The sequence below is a fragment of the Podarcis erhardii genome (assembly GCF_964252035.2).
Source record: "Podarcis erhardii genome assembly, chromosome: 17".
NCBI classification, from domain to species: Eukaryota; Metazoa; Chordata; class Lepidosauria; order Squamata; family Lacertidae; genus Podarcis; species Podarcis erhardii.
Genome location: NC_138515.1, coordinates 12,749,015 through 12,768,803, shown reverse-complemented (window position 1 = coordinate 12,768,803; position 19,789 = coordinate 12,749,015). Strand labels below are relative to the sequence as shown.

Here is a 19,789-nt window from a genome sequence, read left to right as displayed (position 1 = left end):
AGGAGCTGCAGGAATCGAGAGAAGCATTGGCTGGCTTCACAGTTTCCCCCACATTGTTATTTTTGCATAGCTCTCTCTCACACACACACATCATGATAAACCAGGTCAAAAATTATGAAATGGATATAGTAATATGAGCTTCAAACCAATTTTGGATGATATATTGTTGTATCTCCCAGCCCTGTCCTTCACTTAGGGTTCTAGGTTTTAAGGTTTAATGTTTTACTATGTTTTTGAGGACATGGGTGGCGCTGTGGGTTAAACCACACAGCCTAGGACTTGCCGATCAGAAGGTCGGCGGTTTGAATCCCCGTGACGGGGTGAGCTCCTGTTGCTTGGTCCCTGCTCCTGCCAACCTAGCAGTTCAAAAGCACATCAAAGTGCAAGTAGATAAATAGGTACCACTCCGGCGGGAAGGTAAACAGCGTTTCCGTGTGCTGCTCTGGTTTGCCAGAAGCGGCTTGGTCATGCTGGCCACATGACCCAGAAGCTGTCTGCAGACAAACGCCGGCTCCCTCGGCCAATAAAGTGAGATGAGCGCTGCAACCCCAGAGTCGGTCATGACTGGACCTAATGGTCAGGTGTCCCTTTACCTTTACATGTTTTCATATACACTGGAAGCCGCCCAGAGTGGCTGGGGCAACCCAGTCAGATGGGCGGGGTACAAATAAATTCTTCTGCTTATTATTATTACTTATAATTGTTATTTTGTGAGTATGTGTTAGTGACTTGATTGCCTTAGGAACTGGGCAATCAGAAGGGTGGCCGATTGGTAATAGACCATGTGCCTTGCATTGAAAAGGTCCCAGGTTTAACCTCTTACATCTCCAGGTAGGAGATGTCTGAAATCCCTGGAGATCGGCTGCTAGTCATTGTTGACAACACCAAGCCAAATAGACCCCCCCCATGGTCTGACTTATACTAAGAGAGCGTCCTGCCTTCCTATATTTGGGCAGATTATTTCATGCAAGTGTACCTAGTGAAAACATTTGCTCGGTTACATGTGCGCATTTGGTTTAATTAAGAAAACTGTGGATGAAATTATGGTTTATGCATAAACAAGTTTGAGAAGAAAGTGGGAGTTCCTGACACCAGAAGGTTAGCTTTTAGAAAATTACTCTTGGCAGACAAGAGGGCTGGGCTAATCTTCTGTGTGCCTGTCATCCTGTCAAGTTGAGAATGTAGCAAGTACAGATTTCATATTTTGGGGGGTGGGGTGGGGGGTGGCGGAGTATGAAATAAAAATTTCATAATGTAGCTGGGGATTTGTAGTTAATGCAGCGCAGCATATTGCACAGCTGTGAGCCTCTTTTTTGGTGTGTGCCAGCCTTCTTCTGCTAGTGAGAAAGTTCTCCTAAGCCAAAACAGGCCATATGAGCCTACAGGGCTGAGCAGCTAGCAGGGAAGCAGCAGATGATGAAACAATTCTTTTTATTTAAACCAGGGTAGTGGGCGGGGTGGGGGGGTGGAGGACTCCCAAAAGCCAGCCTTGTGATTTATTTCCTTACTTACCAGATGTACTGTGCTCTTCTACATCACTGAGGCAATATTCTCTGATGTAATAACGAGATAAAGTGTGTCGATGGGTTGTGCATAGAAACGAGGAGAACTGAGGGCAAGTTGAAAAATAGCTGCAGTGCATGTCTACTCAGAAGTCAGCCCCATTGAACTCAATAGGGCTTGCTCTCAGGTAAGTAGGCACAGAATAGCAGCTTGATGTCCATATGTGTATCTGTGTGTGAAGAAAGGTTTCAACGTTGCCACCACATTTGCATTGTTAGGATAACACTCTGATCACAGTTCAGCCCCCCAAATTCTTTTTGTATGGAAAGCTGTTTTTTCTTAGCTTTTGCAATTCTTTTCCAGGCAATCATTGCTGTCAGTGCTGTTGGGAAGGTTAGTGACTTAGGGACTGGGTGTGTAGAGGAGAGAGGTTCAAGTTACTTTGGCAGCCTGTGGATTATTAGCAGGAAACAGCAATGAGGACTCTCATTTTTTTTTTCTTTCTTTCTGTTTTGCTACTCGTGCAGAAATTACAAGCGTGTATGCTGTTTCTGTGACATACACACAAACAAACAACTTGTGCTACACATAGCACCCTTGTGAAGTACCCCCCACCCCATTGCCAGAGGATAGATGTTTGCATGTTGTTTGTAATTCACAGGAAGAATTTTTGTGTGTGTGTGAATGCTGTTGGCTAGACCCCAATGGGAGTTGGAAAGAGATTGTATGTGAAGATTGTTAACAGGGAAGATGCGAGGGTCAGGTCTGGCAGATGGTAGATGGACTACATAATAAATTTAGGAGTCTGCCAAATACACTGTTGACAGCTGCCCAGTTTTTTGCAATTCTTCAGCACGCTATCATCAAATCAGTAAAACCGTTTAAATGAAGGGGGAAAGAGCAAGAATATCATATCCTTTTCATTTTATTTTAGGATGGGAGTTGAGCCCCCCCCTTTATTTTTACAGGCAATACTGGCTATAAACATTTTGGAGCTATTAGAATTTATTCGACATTGGTTTGAACACAACAAACTGTGAGGCAATGAATAGCTGTGCATCAAGAAATATGGAAAATGTTCCTTGGTTGTTTGTGCCTCTGCCACTTTTGTGCACTGTGCAGTTTTCAGAGTGGACGATAACTGCTGCTGTTGGCCTCTGTCTGTCTCGGGTGACAATGGAAGAGTGCGCCTTCAGGGGTGAAGTCAAACCATTGGAGAGTCACAGCGCCTGCTGTGGTTGTAGCGACAAATACAGGAGATACATGTTTTGTTGCTGTTGGTGCAGATGAAGACATCTGGTTGAGCTGATGCAGATGTACCATAGCATTTCTTCTTTCTGCACTCTTCTCAGTGGTTATTCCTTCTCTGGTCACTGCTGTGGATACACAACTTGACTGATTGTCTCCTGGCACTATGGTTGTCTGCAAGGGATTCCCACACTGCGGGGTTAATGTCACCAGCCTTCGTGTCACATTTCCAGACATCTTTGTAATGCAGAAGCAGAGTTGGTCTGCCAGTGAGCTTCTTGTCTGATCAATAGAAGTGGGAGACCCCCCCCTTTCTGCTTATCCTTGATACAGCTGCTCACATAATCTGCTCATTTCATCTTTCTATGTGTTTATAAATACAGTACTGGTGTTTCATTTTGTTTTTCAAAACACAAACTGGGGAATTGAACAGCGTATTTCAATAGTTGTGCTTGATTTAGCACTTACTGTACTTAAGTGACTCTCCCCTCTCCCCCCCCCTCATTTTCCAATTTAAATGCCCCACTCTTTGGTTACAAGGGACGCGGGTGGCGCTGTGGATTAAACTACAGAGCCTAGGACTTGCCGATCAGAAGGTTGGTGGTTCGAATCCCCGCCACGGGGTGAACTCCCATTGCTTGGTCCCAGCTCCTGCCAACCCAGCAGTTCAAAAGCACATCAAAGTGCAAGTAGATGAATAGGTACTGCTTCGGTGGGAATGTAAATGGTGTTTCCGTGCACTGCTCTGGTTCGCTAGAAGTGGCTTAGTCATGCTGGCCACATAACACGGAAGCTGTATGCCGGCTCCCTCAGCCAATAAAGTGAGATGAGCGCCGCAACCCCAGAGTCAGCCACGACTGGCCCTAATGGTCAGGGGTCCCTTTACCTTTACTCTTTGGTTAATGTAATGGTTCTAGTCATGATTTTGGATAGCAGCCACCCACTGGTGATGGACTCTACCTTAGAGGAGGGAAGTCAACTGCTACAGTTCTCATGGCTGGGTGTGAGATTTCACTTCTTCTGGAACCTCATTGTTCATAGCAAAATTTATTCCCCCCCCCAATTCCTGGGCCACTCAGTTCCATGGAACACTGAGGCATTGCCTTTATGCAGAACACATATGGAAAAGTGTTAAAGATGAGCTCCCATTATTCTGCTGTGACATCCTTTTGTTTCTCATGAAGCAGAGTCCACATGGCTCTGTTTATCATCCCTGTACATTAAGATGCTCTATGGAATGATATTCAATGTGGTGAACAAATGCTGCCTCTCCTTGTCTTTTTCCTGTGTTGGGCCTTGCCCTAATATCTGTTCTCACGTTAGATGTGGGTTTTCTTTCAGATTAGAAAATGACTAGAAAGATCAGACAAGATTTTGAACTATGGCTCACTGAAGATTATCAGCCCAGTCTCAAAGCAAAACAACAACAGTTCAATGCAAACTTATTAAAACAGAATGATGTTAGGCTGAGTGTGGTTTCTGAGTCTGTTGAATAATGACTTTTTTATTGAAAATGTTAGCATTTATAGTGGAGGGGAAAGCCAAGCTTTTGTCCATGTGATCTGTACAGCAGAAATTGTATATGTACATAATCATGCAATTTGTATCCAAGAGTACACAATGTTAAAAAGGGCAAAGACTTTCTTAAAATATCCAAAAGCCATATTAACACCCAAATTAATGGAATATAACAACTTTCAGTATTTAATTTGTTGTCACAAGGAAATAATTACATATAATGGAAAGATGTTTAATGCTATTATACAATTATGATCCAGACAGGCCTCATCTCACCAAAACAGAGATATGAAAAAGGTTATAATCGTCAAGCTAAACACCAGTTATTAATGGAATGCAAATTTAGAAAGAACACCCCCCCACACACACTTTTCAATGTTAGATGTTTTTCTTCATAATTCTTGCCAGACTTATACAGATAGGATAAATCTCAGAGATTTTGTATCCATCTGCCATTAAGTCCCCAAAAATGCAACTCTGGTTTCAAGAAGAGAGAGACATACTCTTAAGTCTTTAAAGCTAGATCAGAACAATGCAGAGGCCAAACTGTTCACATTCCTAGTTCCTTAGCTTGCCTTTCAGGGGTTTAAGTATACTCATGCTTCCATATGTCTGTATTTAAAATATTTGAATAGACATTTGTAGGATTGCGCTGGTGGGGAACATATTTTCTTATAAGAGACCGTCTTTCAAAAACACACAGAACATTTTACAGAGGGCAGTAGCACAGAGCATCTAATGGTGCTGTGATGAAAAACGATGCTTTAAGAAGTTGCCTTGGTCCTGATCCAAAGTTCGCTTTCAACAGACAGAAATGCCCTTTCTGCCTTTTGAGTGGTGGGGTGGCATTTGCAGATTCCTCTTGGAGCTTCCAGTGCCATCACCTGCCAGCATCCCAGAGCATCATCCAACCCTCTGGAGAGCAGTGTTGGAGGTGATGCTGGGGGCCTCAACTTGTAGCCAAATAACTACCGATATAGCAGCTCCTCTCCCCCATGCTTTTTAACATCTACATGAAGTCGCTGGAAGAGATCATCAGGGGGTTTGGACTGGGTGTCCATCAATATGCAGATGACACCCAGCTCTACCTCTCTTAAGGCGGTGAAGGTCCTGTGTGAGTGCCTGGAGGCAGTTGGAGGATGGATGGCGGCTAACAGATTGAGGTTGAATCCTGACAAGACAGAAGTATCCTTCTTGGGGGACAGGGGGCGGGCTGGTGTGGAGGACTCCCAGGTCCTGAATGGGGCAACTGTGTCCATGAAGGACCAGGTGCGCAGCCTGGGACTCATTTTGGACTCACAGCTGTCCATGGAGGCACAGGTCAATTCTGTGTCCAGGGCAGCTGTTTATCAGCTCCATCTGGTACGCAGGCTGAGACCCTACCTGCCTGCAGACTGTCTCGCCAGAGTGGTGCATGCTCTAGTTATCTCCCGCTTGGACTACTGCAATGCGCTCTACGTGGGGCTACCTTTGAAGGTGACCCAGAAACTACAACTAATCCAGAATGCAGCAGATAGACTGGTGACTGGAGGAGGCTGCCAAAACCACATAACATCGGTCTTGAAAGATCTACATTGGCTCCCAGTATGCTTCCAAGCACAATTCAAAGTGTTGGTGCTGACCATGAAAGCCTTAAATGGCCTCGGCCCAGTATACCTGAAGGAGCGTCTCCACCCCCATCGTTCTGCCCGGACGCTGAGGTCCAGCACTGAGGGCCTTCTGGCAGTTCTCTCATTGTGAGAAGCAAAGCTACAGGAAACCAGGCAGAGGGCCTTCTCGGTAGTGGTGCCCACCCTGTGGAACGCCCTCCCATCAGATGTCAAAGAGATAAACAACTACCTAACATTTAGAAGACATCTGAAGGCAGTTCAGGGAAGTTTTTAATGTGTGACATTTTAATGTATTTTTAATCTTTGTTGTAAGCCACCCAGAGTGGCTGGGGAAACCCAGCCAGATGGGCGGCGTACAAATAATAAATTATTATTATTATTATTACTACTCCCATACCAGAGAAGTGACCCACCAGATGATGTTCAGTTTCCATTGTCCCTAACCATTGGCCATCCTGCCTGGGGCTAATGGGAACTGGAGGTTCAATCCCCGCATGGGACAGCTGCATATTCCCGCATTGTAGGGGGTTGGACTTGATGACCCCCATGGCCCCTTCCAACTTTACAGTTCTATGATTCCATGAAATATCTGAATGGCCACAGGTCTCCAATCCCTCCTCTAAATATATGCTATCCTCCAAGTATATGGATTGCCTCTACATTCTAATCTTAATGGGGAAGTCCTGAACAAAATGTCTAAAATGAGATTTCCAGAATGTGTGAAATTAACACAGGTAAATGGAATTTATATTGTTACAAAGGTTGGGTGCCACACTCGTTCTCTGCTGAGAAATAGCAAGATCCCAGGGGGTTCCAGGCACTCACCCAGCGTCTGTGTTCCTTTGGAGAACTGGGACATGGCAGAGATGGTCATAGCCTTAAGAAACATGGTTTATTCACCTATTTGCACCTTCAGCCTGCATGGAGGGAGTCCAGAGCTTACAGCATGGTCATTTCAAGATGGGCTTGTCCCCCACAGCAGTGCAGCGAGCCTTCATCCATCCTGCCCAAGATGGACCCTAGGTTTCTTTCTTCCTCCTTCCTCCTCCTTCTACCCAACACACCTGCTAACAGGTGGCTTTTCCTGACACCTCACACCCAGTTATCCAGGCAAACTTCCAAATCCCCAGTCTCTGTTCACACCTCAGGTCAACAGGGGAGGACAGTTCTTTTGCTATGCCAACGGCCCTCAGTGAGGTCGGTTTTTTTGCACAGGCTAGCCCAGGAATTCCTCTGCAACTTGCATTTCTCCCTTCATATCCCAACTAATCAAAATCCTTCCATTTATTAATTTTTAGAATTTAGGGGGGGTACCCCCCAAAAAAACTTTAACAATATGTTTGGTCTGATTTGTAGTTAGTTCAATGTAATTAACAAAGCAGTTGTTTACATGCTCAAAGTCCTTGGGTTACTTCAGAGGGCGAGGCTGCTATTTGCAAATAAACAATCCCAGCTGAGAAAACAGGATGTCACCCTGTCCAGTTCACTTCTCTACTATCTCAGAATACTTTCTAGTCACTGCTTGCTTGCTGTTAGTTGTGAAATCCACCCATCTCTGAATAAGTGAGGTGCTGGACTCAGCACTGATTATGATGAATTACCCAAATGAGAAAGAGGGGGGCTCTTTTCAGCTCACCACTAGCATCTCTGGATCATTTTATTAATTCTTAATACACTGGAATCTTAATAACAATAACAATAACAATAATTTAATAATATAGTCTTAGGCCTTTTAAATACAGATGACAACACAAATAAGGATTTGTGTAGGGTTTGAAATCTCAGGTTAAACAGCCATTCTTTTTTATTATCTACCATGCTGAAATACATTTAAACATCTCAGTTGTAAAAATTATCAGAAAAGATAATTATTTGAGCATATACCATGAAGTTACTGAATATCTATAGCCGAACTATTTCAATTATCAGCAAAGGAAAAATAACCTTTTCAGACAAAGCCAGCAACCTGATAATTTAGAAGCAGTGGAAAAAACTAACACTCAATAGACATTATTCCTGTTACTCACTTAGAAAACAGTTCTGCTTTATTTTTGTTGTTGTGTAGTTGTTTAGTCGTGTCTGACTCTACGTGACCCCATGGACCAGAGCACACCAGGCACTTCTGTCTTCCACTGCCTCCTGCAGTTTAGTCAAACTCATGCTGTTAGCTTCGAGAACACTATCCAACCATCTTGTCCTCTGTCGTCCCCTTCTCCTTGTGCCCTCCATCTTTCCCAACATCAGGGTCTTTTCCAGGGCATCTTCTCTTCTCATGAGGTGGCCAAAGTATTGGAGTCTCAGCTTCAGGATCTGTCCTTCCAGTGAGCACTCAGGGCTGATTTCCTTCAGAATGGATACGTTTGATCTTCTTGCAGTCCATGGGACTCTCAAGAGTCTCCTCCAACAACATAATTCTGCTTTATACTCCAATGAAATGCTATCCTGATGGCTCTGGTTCTTGGATCAAAAGCTTTCTACTTAACATTCTACTTAATGTGTTTACAAATCCACCTGTGTAACAAAAAGGATGGAAATTGAAATTTAAGGCACTTTGGCTTAACTATAGCTTCATATAAGTAGTAAACATGTTTTACTGTCTGCAGCACAGAAGTAGCAAATCCTAGGTAGGCAAACTAAGGCCCGGGGGCCAGATCTGGCCCAATTGCCTTCTAAATCCAGCCTGTGGATGGTCCGGGGATCAGCGTGTTTTTACATGAGTAGAATGTGTGCTTTTATTTAAAATTCATCTCTGGGTTATTTGTGGGGCATAGGAATTTGTTCATCCCCCCCCCAAAAAAATATGGTCCAGCCCCCCCACAAGGTCGGAGGGACAGTGGACCAGCCCCCTGCTGAAAAAGTTTGCTGACCCCTGTAGTAAATGCATTTTAGAGTCACAGATTTTCTTAACTGTGATGTGCTTAACATCAACTGTGATATTAGGGTTAATATCAGGGTTAATATTACGTGAAAGGGATATTTTCCCACAACAATTACTGCATTTCACAGGAAAAAGTCTGGAAAACCATCTAATTAATTCTTACTCCTGTCCCCTTTTTGGAAGGTGGTGGTGACTTATTTTGTTCCCATGTGTCATTTTTGGCTGGGCTGCATTTATTATGGTTTGTGACCTCAAAAGCCAGAAGTGGCCCAGGCCTCAACAGACCTCTGAGAGGACCTGATGAGCTCCCACATCAGTAAGATTCCATTGCCCCTGCAACTCTTCAGACCAGTTGTCACCATAGCTGTCAACTTTTCCCTTTTCTTGCAAGGAATCCTATTCAGAATAAGGGAATTTCTCTTTAAAAAGGGAAATGTTGACCACTATGGTTGTCACAGGATAGGATACCAGTGACCCTGAGAGGAACATTCAGTTGTTTCTGCCATTGGTCCTAGACCAGCCAGGATGCCAATGTCATGATAGACCCAGTGGCATCTAGTAATTCAATTGACCCTGCTTTTGCTTCCAAGCATATCATTCCAATCAAGATAAGGCTTTGCTTGTAACCATAGGGCTATAGGTCCCTATGACCCAAGCCATTGATACACACACCACACAAATGCTGAGAACTGCTTCTTCACTCACACATGCTATTTCAGCCTGTATTGCCAGTGTTGAGCATGTTTCTTTTGGGAGGCAGGAATTATAGTGACTGAATGCTGGGAAAGCTATCTGGCTCAGCTCCCACTGCTGTGTATTAATAACAGAAGGCAGCAGAGATGACTGTACCTGTCATCTCCATGTAGTTGCCAGCTCTATCTGGGTTAAAGAGAACACCACCTTCTAATGCTGTATACAAGTCAAAAGTAATCAATCATTCATTCAGAAAGTACATTTCACACCATATACAGAAATAATGTGCACTGAAGGATAACAAAAAAAAAAAAATGTTTTAAGAGCTCTTGGTCCTTCATACATCTTCTGAAAATGGCAGAATGTAGCTCTTGGTAATGGAGGAAGCTGAAAGCATTTTCTTGCTTTCCCCATGAAAATCCTTGTATGTCTGTTAAACAAAACCCAAGCACTACTGTGTCTTAATAAGGTTATGAACACTGCATGAGATTCAGCCTTAAAACAGTAAGAAGTATACTGTAAAATAGCAGGAAGTTTGTCTTCTACAAAGTACGGTATGTCTATATGCTTTCACTCTTCCTTTGTCTGAACACATGGGAACCCTATTTAAGATACTTTTTGTAACTGGTTTACACCCCTAGTAACAAATAGTCAAACTCTCCACTTCAACAGCATATAAGGGACATAAGCTGTAGAGTTGTTGCAATACCTCTGGCACTAAGTAGCGTTGCCTCTTAGCACAATTTTTTGCACCAAAGCCAGCAGTCAAGATGAACAACAATTTTCTAATATTCCATTTCATCCCAAGTCACTGCTGCTTTGAACAAAATGAGGCCTTTGTGATTGCTCAAAAAAACCACAACTATCCTCTTTAGTGATTGCAGGTCATGCTGTGATGCTGGTTTTCCCGAGTTGGAAGACTGAAATTCTTAAAAATGACATATGACTGCCGAGTAATTTCTCTCCCCATGCCCCCATCCCAATATATTCAACCACCTGTATATTTAGACTTTATATTGTAAGTTTTTGTATCTTGTCTAATATGCTGCTCTTGAAATGTTAATTAAAATGAACTGTAAGCTGACTAAATGGATGCCAGCTGATTTAATGGAAGTGCAAGGTTCTTTTGAGAAGAATGATAGAAGTACAGTGGTACCTTGGGTTACATACGCTTCAGGTTACATACACTTCAGGTTTCAGACTCTGCTAACCCAGAAATATTATCTCGGGTTAAGAACTTTGCTTCAGGATGAGAACAGAAATTGTGCAGCGGCACAGCGGCAGCAGGGGGCCCCATTAGCTAAAGTGGTGCTTCAGGTTAAGAACAGTTTCAGATTAAGAACAGACCTCCAGAACGAATTAAGTTCTTAACCCGAGGTACCACTGTAGGCATGAAACGTCAGAACTGGTTGTGAAATGGGCTCCGAGGGTGGACTTGGGCCTTTCAAATTTCAACGATGCTCTGTGCAAGGCCAAACTTTGGTGCCTCTCTGCCTCTTGTCTTCCGTTCTGCTCAGTTCACTATGTCACAGTTGCGATGCTTACTGTATTCTTGTGAAACATGGACCAATTATAAACACCATCTCCAACTCCTCAAAAGATTCCATCAACAGTGTCTCCGAAAATTTTTACATATCACTTGGGAAGACAGGCAAACTAATAGCAGTGTACTGGAAGAAGCAAAGATCACCAGTGTCAAAGCAATGATTCTTCAACATCAGCTTTGTTGGACTGGTCATGTTGTGCGGATGCCTGATTATCGTCTTCCAAAGCAACTACTCTATTCCAAACTTAAAAATGCAAAGCATACTGCTGGTGGTCAACAAAAAAAGGTTTAAAGACTGTCTCAAGGCAAATTTTAAAAAATGTAGTATAAACACTGACAACTGGGAAACAGTGGACTGTGAGCGCTCCAATTGGAGAACAGCCTTTACCAAAGGTGTTGTGGGCTTTGAAGACACTCAAACTCAGGACGCAAGGGAGAAACGTGCTAAGAGGAAGGCACACTTGGCAAATCCACACCGTGATCAACTCCTGCCCAGAAACCTATGTCCCCACTGTGGAAGGACGTGTGGATCCAGAATTGGCCTCCACAGTCACTTAGGGACCCATTGTTAAAACCGTGTTCATGGAAGACAATCTTACTCGGCCTCAAGGCATCGCCAAAGAAGAATAAGAAGCCCTGCAGCAGCACCTAGGCTTGTCACTCAGTGTGGCAGAACCTGTCACACTGCCCTAATCCTCCTTTCTGGGTTATAAGACAATTGCATGTTTATAGATGTTTTTTAAAAAAACCCAGAAATAGTACAGTGGTACCTCGGGTTAAGAACTTAATTTGTTCCGGAGGTCCGTTCTTAACCTGAAATTGTTCTTAACCTGAAGCACCACTTTAGCTAATGGGGCCTCCTGCTGCTGCTGCGCCACTGGAGCACGATTTCTGTTCTCATCCTGAAGCAAAGTTCTTAACCTGAAGCATATGCAACCTGAAGTGTATGTAACCCGAGGTACCACTGTACAAGAATGCCCATGCATGTGAATGCAGTAGATACAGTTCAAGTAAAACAAACTATTTGGTCCTCTTGCGTTTTAAGAACATATTCATATTCTCTCTATCTCTCCCCCCCCCCCCAATTAAAATCAGTAGGGCTTAAAAGTCCTTAACTGTATATATAATTTTTTGAAAGAAATCTTACATGGAGGTTGCATTTAAAAGCAGTTACGGAACTAGAGATTTGAAGGGCACATACTGGCATTAAATAGAAGTTCACTGATTTTGTCCCTTAGCTTTTAATTTTATTATTATTTATTAAATTTGTCTGTCACTTTATCTCATCCAGGGCAACCTGAAGCGACTTACAGTCAAAGAAACAGACAGTGAACCCCACATGGATACATTAAAACCAAGAGGATAAATGTTTTTAAAAGCATCCCACACCAAGCTTAAATATCTTTAACAAAGAAGGAAGGAATAAAGGAAGCTGGTTTATACCAAGTCAGACCACTGATCTCTCTAACTCTGTATTGTTTTCACTGGCTAGCTGTGGTTCCTCAGAGTTCCTCAGGTAAGGGACATCCCCATCTCTACCTGGGATAGAACATCAGACCTTTTCAGTGCCAAAAGTCTCAGGCTCTTTGAGCTGCATCTCTTCTCCCAGCAATGATGAAAGCCTCTGTCCCATGCCATCATCATATAGAATAACATAATATAGAAAAAATAAATTCCGTGTTTACTGCACAATGATCTGAGAACAGTTAAAAAGTTCGAGCTGCAAGAGTGTGACCCAGCTTGTTTCATTAATAACACATGTGACAAAGATCAGAGCATATCCAAATTGGAGAGATAAAAAGAAAAAATTTCCAGCATCGTAAAAAAACTATATTCGTATACCATGTAGTATTTTAAAAAAACGGAATAGAGATGCATCAGTTATTAAAACCAGTTTTACCATTGGCAGGAAACATTAAAAATCCCATCCCAATCAAACGCATCTGGGGGAGAGGGGGGGACATAAAAATCAAGCATGGGAAAAAGACCCTCAAACTTAAGACTTCTCACGGAAAGATGGGCCTGATGAAATTATTTAAATGATGCACATTTCCTTTTGATATGGAACTAGCAGGGAACAGCTGATATTAGATACGATGAGAAGTTCTCCACCCGCAACACTGGGTGGAAGGAAACATTGATTTTAATTTAGCTTGCCACAAAGTGAAAATAAGGCTTTTAAAAAGCCCCCAAACAACCCTGGGTTTACTTGAACATGCAATGGCCAGGATCCAAAGAACTCTACAAGGAGTTCCATGTGCCATGGGGACTGTGGTTTTGTGTTTCTCAAAAACCAGCCTCCGTGTGTGTGTGTGTGTGTGTGTGTGTGTGTGTGTGTGTGTGTGAACAGTCTTACTGAGCATGCGTGTGATGGGTGTTGTCAGTAAGGTAAAAGGTAAAGGACCCCTGGATGGTTAAGTCCAGTAAAGGATGACTATGGGGTTGCAGCGCTCATCTCGCTTTCCAGGCCAAGGGAGCCGACGTTTGTCCACAGTCAGCTTTCTGGAAACCAGAGTGCATGGAAACACCATTTACCTTCCCGCCAGAGCGGTACCTGTTTATCTACTTGCACTGGCATGCTTTCAAACTGCTAGGTTGGCAGGAGCTGGGACAGAGCAACAGGAGCTCACCCCTTCGCGGGCATTCGAACCGTTGACCTTCTGATCAGCAAGCCCAAGAGGCTCAGAGGCTGCCACCTATTGTCAGTACGGCCTGCCAAACCCCTGTAAATCAGAAGTGTCTGCACCCACATTATGTGTTGGGCAGTACCCAGAATGAACCTGCCACTCAGCTCTTTGATTCTGGGGAATGGGAGTATTTAAAAGCATACTTTGCCCTGCTCCAGTATACTTACAGACGATCTTTCTAAGGTGTAGCACAGGAAGTAGGCACCTAGATATACCTGTAGTTGATGGAATGGAAACCATCCAGACAACAAAGCTTGATATAAAGTTTCCTACCCTGAAGCACCACCAACTGAGATTTGCACGTGTGTGTTCATCACTTGATGTCCCATCACTTGATAACATGTTGTTGAATGTTTGAATTCTTTCTAGTGGTCTTCTGACCTTTATTCTATGAAGTGGTGTTTACGCCAGTTCCTATATGGACAGAGAACTTTGTTTTTTTTTTTTTTTTTTTTTAATAAATATTTATTAAAGTTTTTAAATATAAATGCACAAATAATAAACAGTCTTACTTCTATCACAGACATAGTTTCATCACTTCTTTGGGCTCCCTCACGTCTCCCGAGAACTTTGGATAAAGAATCAGATTGATGTAAGGAGAGGAAGATAAAAGAAATTCAGATATGGGGGTATGAAACTGAGATCCTTAATATTATTGTTATCTATTAAATTTATATGCTGCCCTTCATTTAAAGATTTTAGGGCGGCTCACAAGATAAAAATATAGGGTAAAGGTAAAGGGACCCCTGACCATTGGGTCCAGTCGTGGCTGACTCTGGGGTTACGGCGCTCATCTTGCTGTATTGGCTGATGGAGCCGGCATACAGCTTCTGGGTCATGCATGACTAAGCCGCTTCTGGCGAACCAGAGCAGCGCACGGAAACACCATTTACCTTCCCACCAGAGAGGTACCGGTAACTATTTATCTACTTGCACTTTGACATGCTTTCGAACTGCTAGGTTGGCAGGAGCAGGGACCGGACAACGGGAGTTCACCCCATCATGGGGATTCGAACTGCTGACCTTCTGATTGGCAAGTCCTAGGCTCTGTGGTTTAACCCACAGCGCCACCCGCGTCCCTTAAAATATAGGATAGAAGACCCAAAAAATAGTTAAAGCAAAAATAAAACAATAACCCCCACCCCATCATCATATATGATGTTTGGACTAGCCTTCTGCAACCTACTGTCCTCAATATGTTTTGGACTATAATTCCCATCACCCCTGACTTTTAGCAAGGACTGATTGAATTATCATAGAATCATAGAATTGTAGAGTTGGAAGGGACTAAAAGGGTCATCTTTTGCCCAAGGTGGGGCTCGAACCATGAGATTAAGGGTCTCATGCTCTACCGACTGAGCTATCCCAAACATCTGGAGGGCACCAGGCTGGGAATGGCTGGTCTAGATCCTGGCTTTTAACGGGGAACCAGAATGATTTGGAAAGATTGTGTAAAGACTCCTTTTAATCAGGAATTACTAAAAATGGGAATACTGTGGTACCTCGGGTTAAGTACTTAATTCGTTCCGGAGTTCTGTACTTAACTTGAATCTGTTCTTAACCTGAAGCACCACTTTAGCTAATGGGGCCTCCTGCTGCTGCTGCGCCACCGCAGCACGATTTCTGTTCTCATCCTGAAGCAAAGTTCTTAACCTGAAGCACTATTTCTGGGTTAGCGGAGTCTGTAACCTGAAGCATATGTAACCTGAAGCGTATGTAACCTGAGGTACCACTGTATGTGAATTATTACTTATCATTATAAAAAATATTTTTAGGCAAGCTTTATAGGTAAAAAACATCTCAAGGCAGTTTAATTTTTTTTAAAGTGCAAAATATATAAATAATATATAAATAATAAAATTAGCTAAAATAGTAGCATTACAATTCCATGTGCAAAATTCCACTGAACTTAAAACTGTTAACTGTTAGGCTTATTCTTTCTTAGCATCTCTCAAACCTCTGAAGATCTTTTGCCCGAATGGTTTTCTAAATTCATCTTTCCTTTTGCTTTTGGGGGACATTTGGTGGCAAACCCTGACTCAACCCACCCGTCCCTCAGTTTTTCACAACACCTTTCAAGCTCCAAGTGGGCAAATTTTGTAAAACGCAATTTGCTCAAGCTTATAAAGGATACCCCATCCTTCCTTTTTGTCTTCGCCATGCCTTGGTGGCCCACCAGCAAGGTTGCTCTAATCAACAGGGTTTTAAAGCAGATGTAAAGCTTTGATTTGTTTGCTCCTATATGAGTTCATCTTTCTTTCCCACAGTCTGTTGCCCATATTTTTTTTCAGCCAAGGTTGCTTGGCAGCAGAAGTATTGGCGTGTTGTTTTTTTTGTTACGTTCTTTTTTTCTTTTCCCCCATTCTCCCTTTTTTGCCACTCCATTTGCTGGGGCCATGTTGGCTTTCTCTGTTGTTAGAACACTCTGGGTCAAGTGTAGGCGTGTGCTTGCTTTACAAATAACATCCCCATCACTGCTAATGTCTGCCTCAGATGTTAAGTTGCTGGTGGCTTTGTCCGAGGGGGCAACTTCACGCTGTAATCTTGAATGCAAATCACTTTTTGTTGCTTTTGTTCCTTGAGAAAGGAGAGGCTGAAATGGAGCTCAAATAATTTATTTCAATGAATACATTAACCAGGCTTATCTATTGTGGCTGCTTGAGGACTGAAAATAATTAGCACAAAGCCACATTTCCTTCACAGGCCATGGAAAAGAGTCAGAGTCTTGCTGCAAACCCTGAATTCAGTTTCTGTAGAAAGAAAGGTTCAGGAGGGGGGGCAAGAGAGATTTAACATATTTCAAGGGCAACTAGAATTTCTGGTGGGAACATTTTCAAGCAGAATGAAAAACATTCCCTTGTGAAATATATTGCTATTTGAACTGGGAATTTCTTGGGCTTGTTGTAACACATCTCAGACTGTCCCATTAGTGCAACTCCTTTTTCTTTTAAATAGGGCAGTCAGGTATGGGCACTCTCTTTGTATCCTTGGAGATGTACAGCAAAAAAAGTACTTTTGTCTTTAAAAGCATGAACTCAACAAGATAATTCAAAACCATTATCCGGAAGTCGTTAGCAACTTTTCAGGAGTGCTGTAATAAATGATCCGAAACACCTGGGAGAGAAAGAATTGTAGCTAATGCGTTGCAGTATATTGATAATTATTTCATATACAGTGGTACCTCAGGTTACAGACGCTTCAGGTTACAGACGGTTCAGGCTACAGACTCCGCTAACCCAGAAATAGTACCTCGGGTTAAGAACTTTGCTTCAGGATGAGAACAGAAATCGCATGGCGGCTGCGTGGCAGCAGCAGGAGGCCCCTTAACTAAAGTGGTACCTCAGGTTAAGAACAGTTTCAGGTTAAGAATGGACCTTCAGAATGAATTAAGTTCTTAACCCAAGGTACCACTCTGCCTGTTTTATATTATTTTTAGCATCTTTTGCAGTCCTGAGCTCATCCAGAGCTTTGGCCCACTTGACTATCTCCCTACAAATGTTGACTATTCATGCATGAATTTCCCCTTTCTTTCATTTCTTATTCACACACCTTCTTTAAATCTCAGTTTATCTGTAACTTCCTTCTGCAGCCACACTGGTTTTTGTGGATCCTTCCTACTCATCTTTCTTGTTGGATTTGTCTGCATTTGTGCCTTCAAATATTTCACCATTAAGAAACTCCTATGCATCTTCGACTCCCTTTTCTTTGAGTATTTCTCACCATGGAATCTCATCCACTAGTTCCTTAAGCTTGAAACCAGCCGCCTTAAAGTCCAGAGGGCATCACCTACACTACCCTCAGCTTTCCCTTGCCTCTGTATCATGAAACCCAAGAGGACATGATCACTTTCTCCCAAACTTCCCAGTACTTTCTCTTCGTTGATCAGTTCCTTCCTGTTGGTGAGGTCCAGGTCCCAAGAGAGATGATCCCTTTGTTGTTGTTTCTTCCACATTCCTGGAAATGAAATGTCAGTTAATTGTTAATTAACTGAGTTCCGTAGATTACATGAACTCAGTTTAACAGTCCATCCTCCACCCAACTATCTCGGACAAAGAGCCAGGATGTGACTCTTCCATTGGGTTTTAACAACACAGGGTGATAACAGAGTTCTGTACTCTGATGTTCATCCCACCATCTGGCAAATAAGGTATCTGGCCTTTTATGGATTCATTTAATCTATTTTTATTTAAATTTGAATCTTTGGTACGCTTCTGGTTCTTGCCATAGTGCACAGTGTATATGCAGAGTTCCCTTTTGCTTTAATCTTGCTGGGTGGTTAATTTTCACGAGATTGCTTTTAGCTCTCGTATTTCGTGAAAGTAAATAGTATTCCCCTCTTTCTCTTTTACGCATGACTTTATAACTTCAATCATATTCTCCTCTTTGAAAGGGACTCCTTCAAAAGCATCTAAACATAGGCTTGATGTGACTGCTTACAATTTTTGTCTCTTTTCAGCACCCCTTATATTTTTCTCTCCTTCCCCACTCCCTTTTTATATGAAAATAAACCCACCCTTGCTTGAAGCAACACAGCAGTGCTAATCAGCAAGTGTTTTTGGCAGCGAGCAGCAATGCGGACACATCTGGAAGGCCTAACAGGAACTCATTCCTTGTCCAAGTAACTTTGCAGAGCAAGAGGCCTGGGATGCACTAACAGGGCATTTTTGTGATGGTACAGAAATGTTTGCTCTCTCAGTCAGTCGAGAGAAGTCAGGACCTTATCATAAGCAATTAGCACTCATTAAGTGTCATTTCACACTGAAACATTTTTAATTCCTCTCCTGCTGGGACTGCACCGTATCTTGAGCCAGTTAATCATAAACACAGATTCCTTGTGTTTAATTATAAGCATCGTGACTGCTGCCTATCCCTGGGCTCAATAAATTGAGCTCATGCTAATCTCTGGCTGCTGATAATTGAACCAAAGAAATCAGAAACGGGATATAAAGCAGCCAGAGATTTATGCCTCTTTTGAGGAGCTTCCGTGTTGAGGAGAACAGGAATAAAGACCTTGTGGACCTCCAGATGTTGTTGGACTACAACTCCCATGTGTCCAGCCGGCATATTCAGAGATGATGTGTGTTGTAGTCCAAAAACGTATCAAGTTAGCCACCCTAATTTGCAGCAGCAAAAAAAAGAAAAAAGGTTCAGGGCACAGGTGGCATTTTTAAATTGAAAAATAGTCCACTTGACCTGTTCTCAAGAAAATAATTTCTACCCCTTATTTCTTATTTTAGGGCCCTCGTATTTACTGGACCGCCTCTCCTGGGATGCCCCACAGAGGACTTTAAGATCCATGAATAATCATAGTTTAGCGCTCCTGGGCCCTAAGGAAGTCAGATTACCACCAGGGCCAGGGTCTTCTCAGTGATGGCTCCGACCTGGTGGAATGCTCTGTCCCAGGAGACTAGGGCCCTTCAGGATTTAACCTCCTTCCGCCGGGCCTGTAAAACAGAGCTATTCCGCCTGGCCTTTAATTTGAAATCAGCCTGATCTTTTATTTCCCTTCTCTCCCCTTCCCCTCCCCCTCCCCTTTTATGAAGATCACCCGCTCTGAGACCCCACAGCCAATTCTCCCCTGGCCTCCTCGCTGGCCCAAGGAGGACTAATTCAGCCAGCTAGTCCTGGTGAATATCTAATGCTTATTAGATGGATTTCCCCTAAATTGATTTCTGAACTTTGAATTTTATTGTTATTCATGTTTATATGCTGTATTTTATGCTGCTTCTATGTTGTATTACAATTAAGTGTTTTAAATTTGTTGTTAGCCACCCTGAGCCCGGTTTTCTGAACCGGGAAGGGCAGGGTATAAATAATAATAATAATAATAATAATAACCGTATTTTTCGCTCTATAAGACGCACCAGAACACAAGATGCATCTAGTTTTTGGAGGAGGAAAACAAGAAAAAAAATATTCTGAATCTCAGAAGCCCGAACAGCAAGAGGGATCACTGCGCAGTGAAAGCAGCAATCCCTCTTGCTGTTCTGGCTTCTGGGATAGCTGCGCAGCCTGCATTCGCTCCCTAAGACGCACACACATTTCCCCTTACTTTTTAGGAGGGAAAAAGTGAGTCTTATAGAGCAAAAAATACGGTAATAATAAT

The 19,789-nt window shown here is 42.8% G+C and overlaps 1 protein-coding gene and 1 long non-coding RNA gene across 2 annotated transcripts in view; both read left to right on the top strand.

The window, feature by feature from the left end:
- LOC309332757 (uncharacterized protein) overlaps positions 1-19,789 on the top strand; it is a gene marked incomplete at its 5' end in the record, with an annotated part of 103,476 nt that overhangs the window by 57,810 nt on the left and 25,877 nt on the right. The window lies entirely within an intron of this gene.
- Positions 1,592-4,215, top strand: LOC309332594. Its single transcript, XR_014152218.1, has 2 exons — positions 1,592-1,690; positions 4,093-4,215. It is a non-coding gene; the product is annotated as an uncharacterized lncRNA (long non-coding RNA).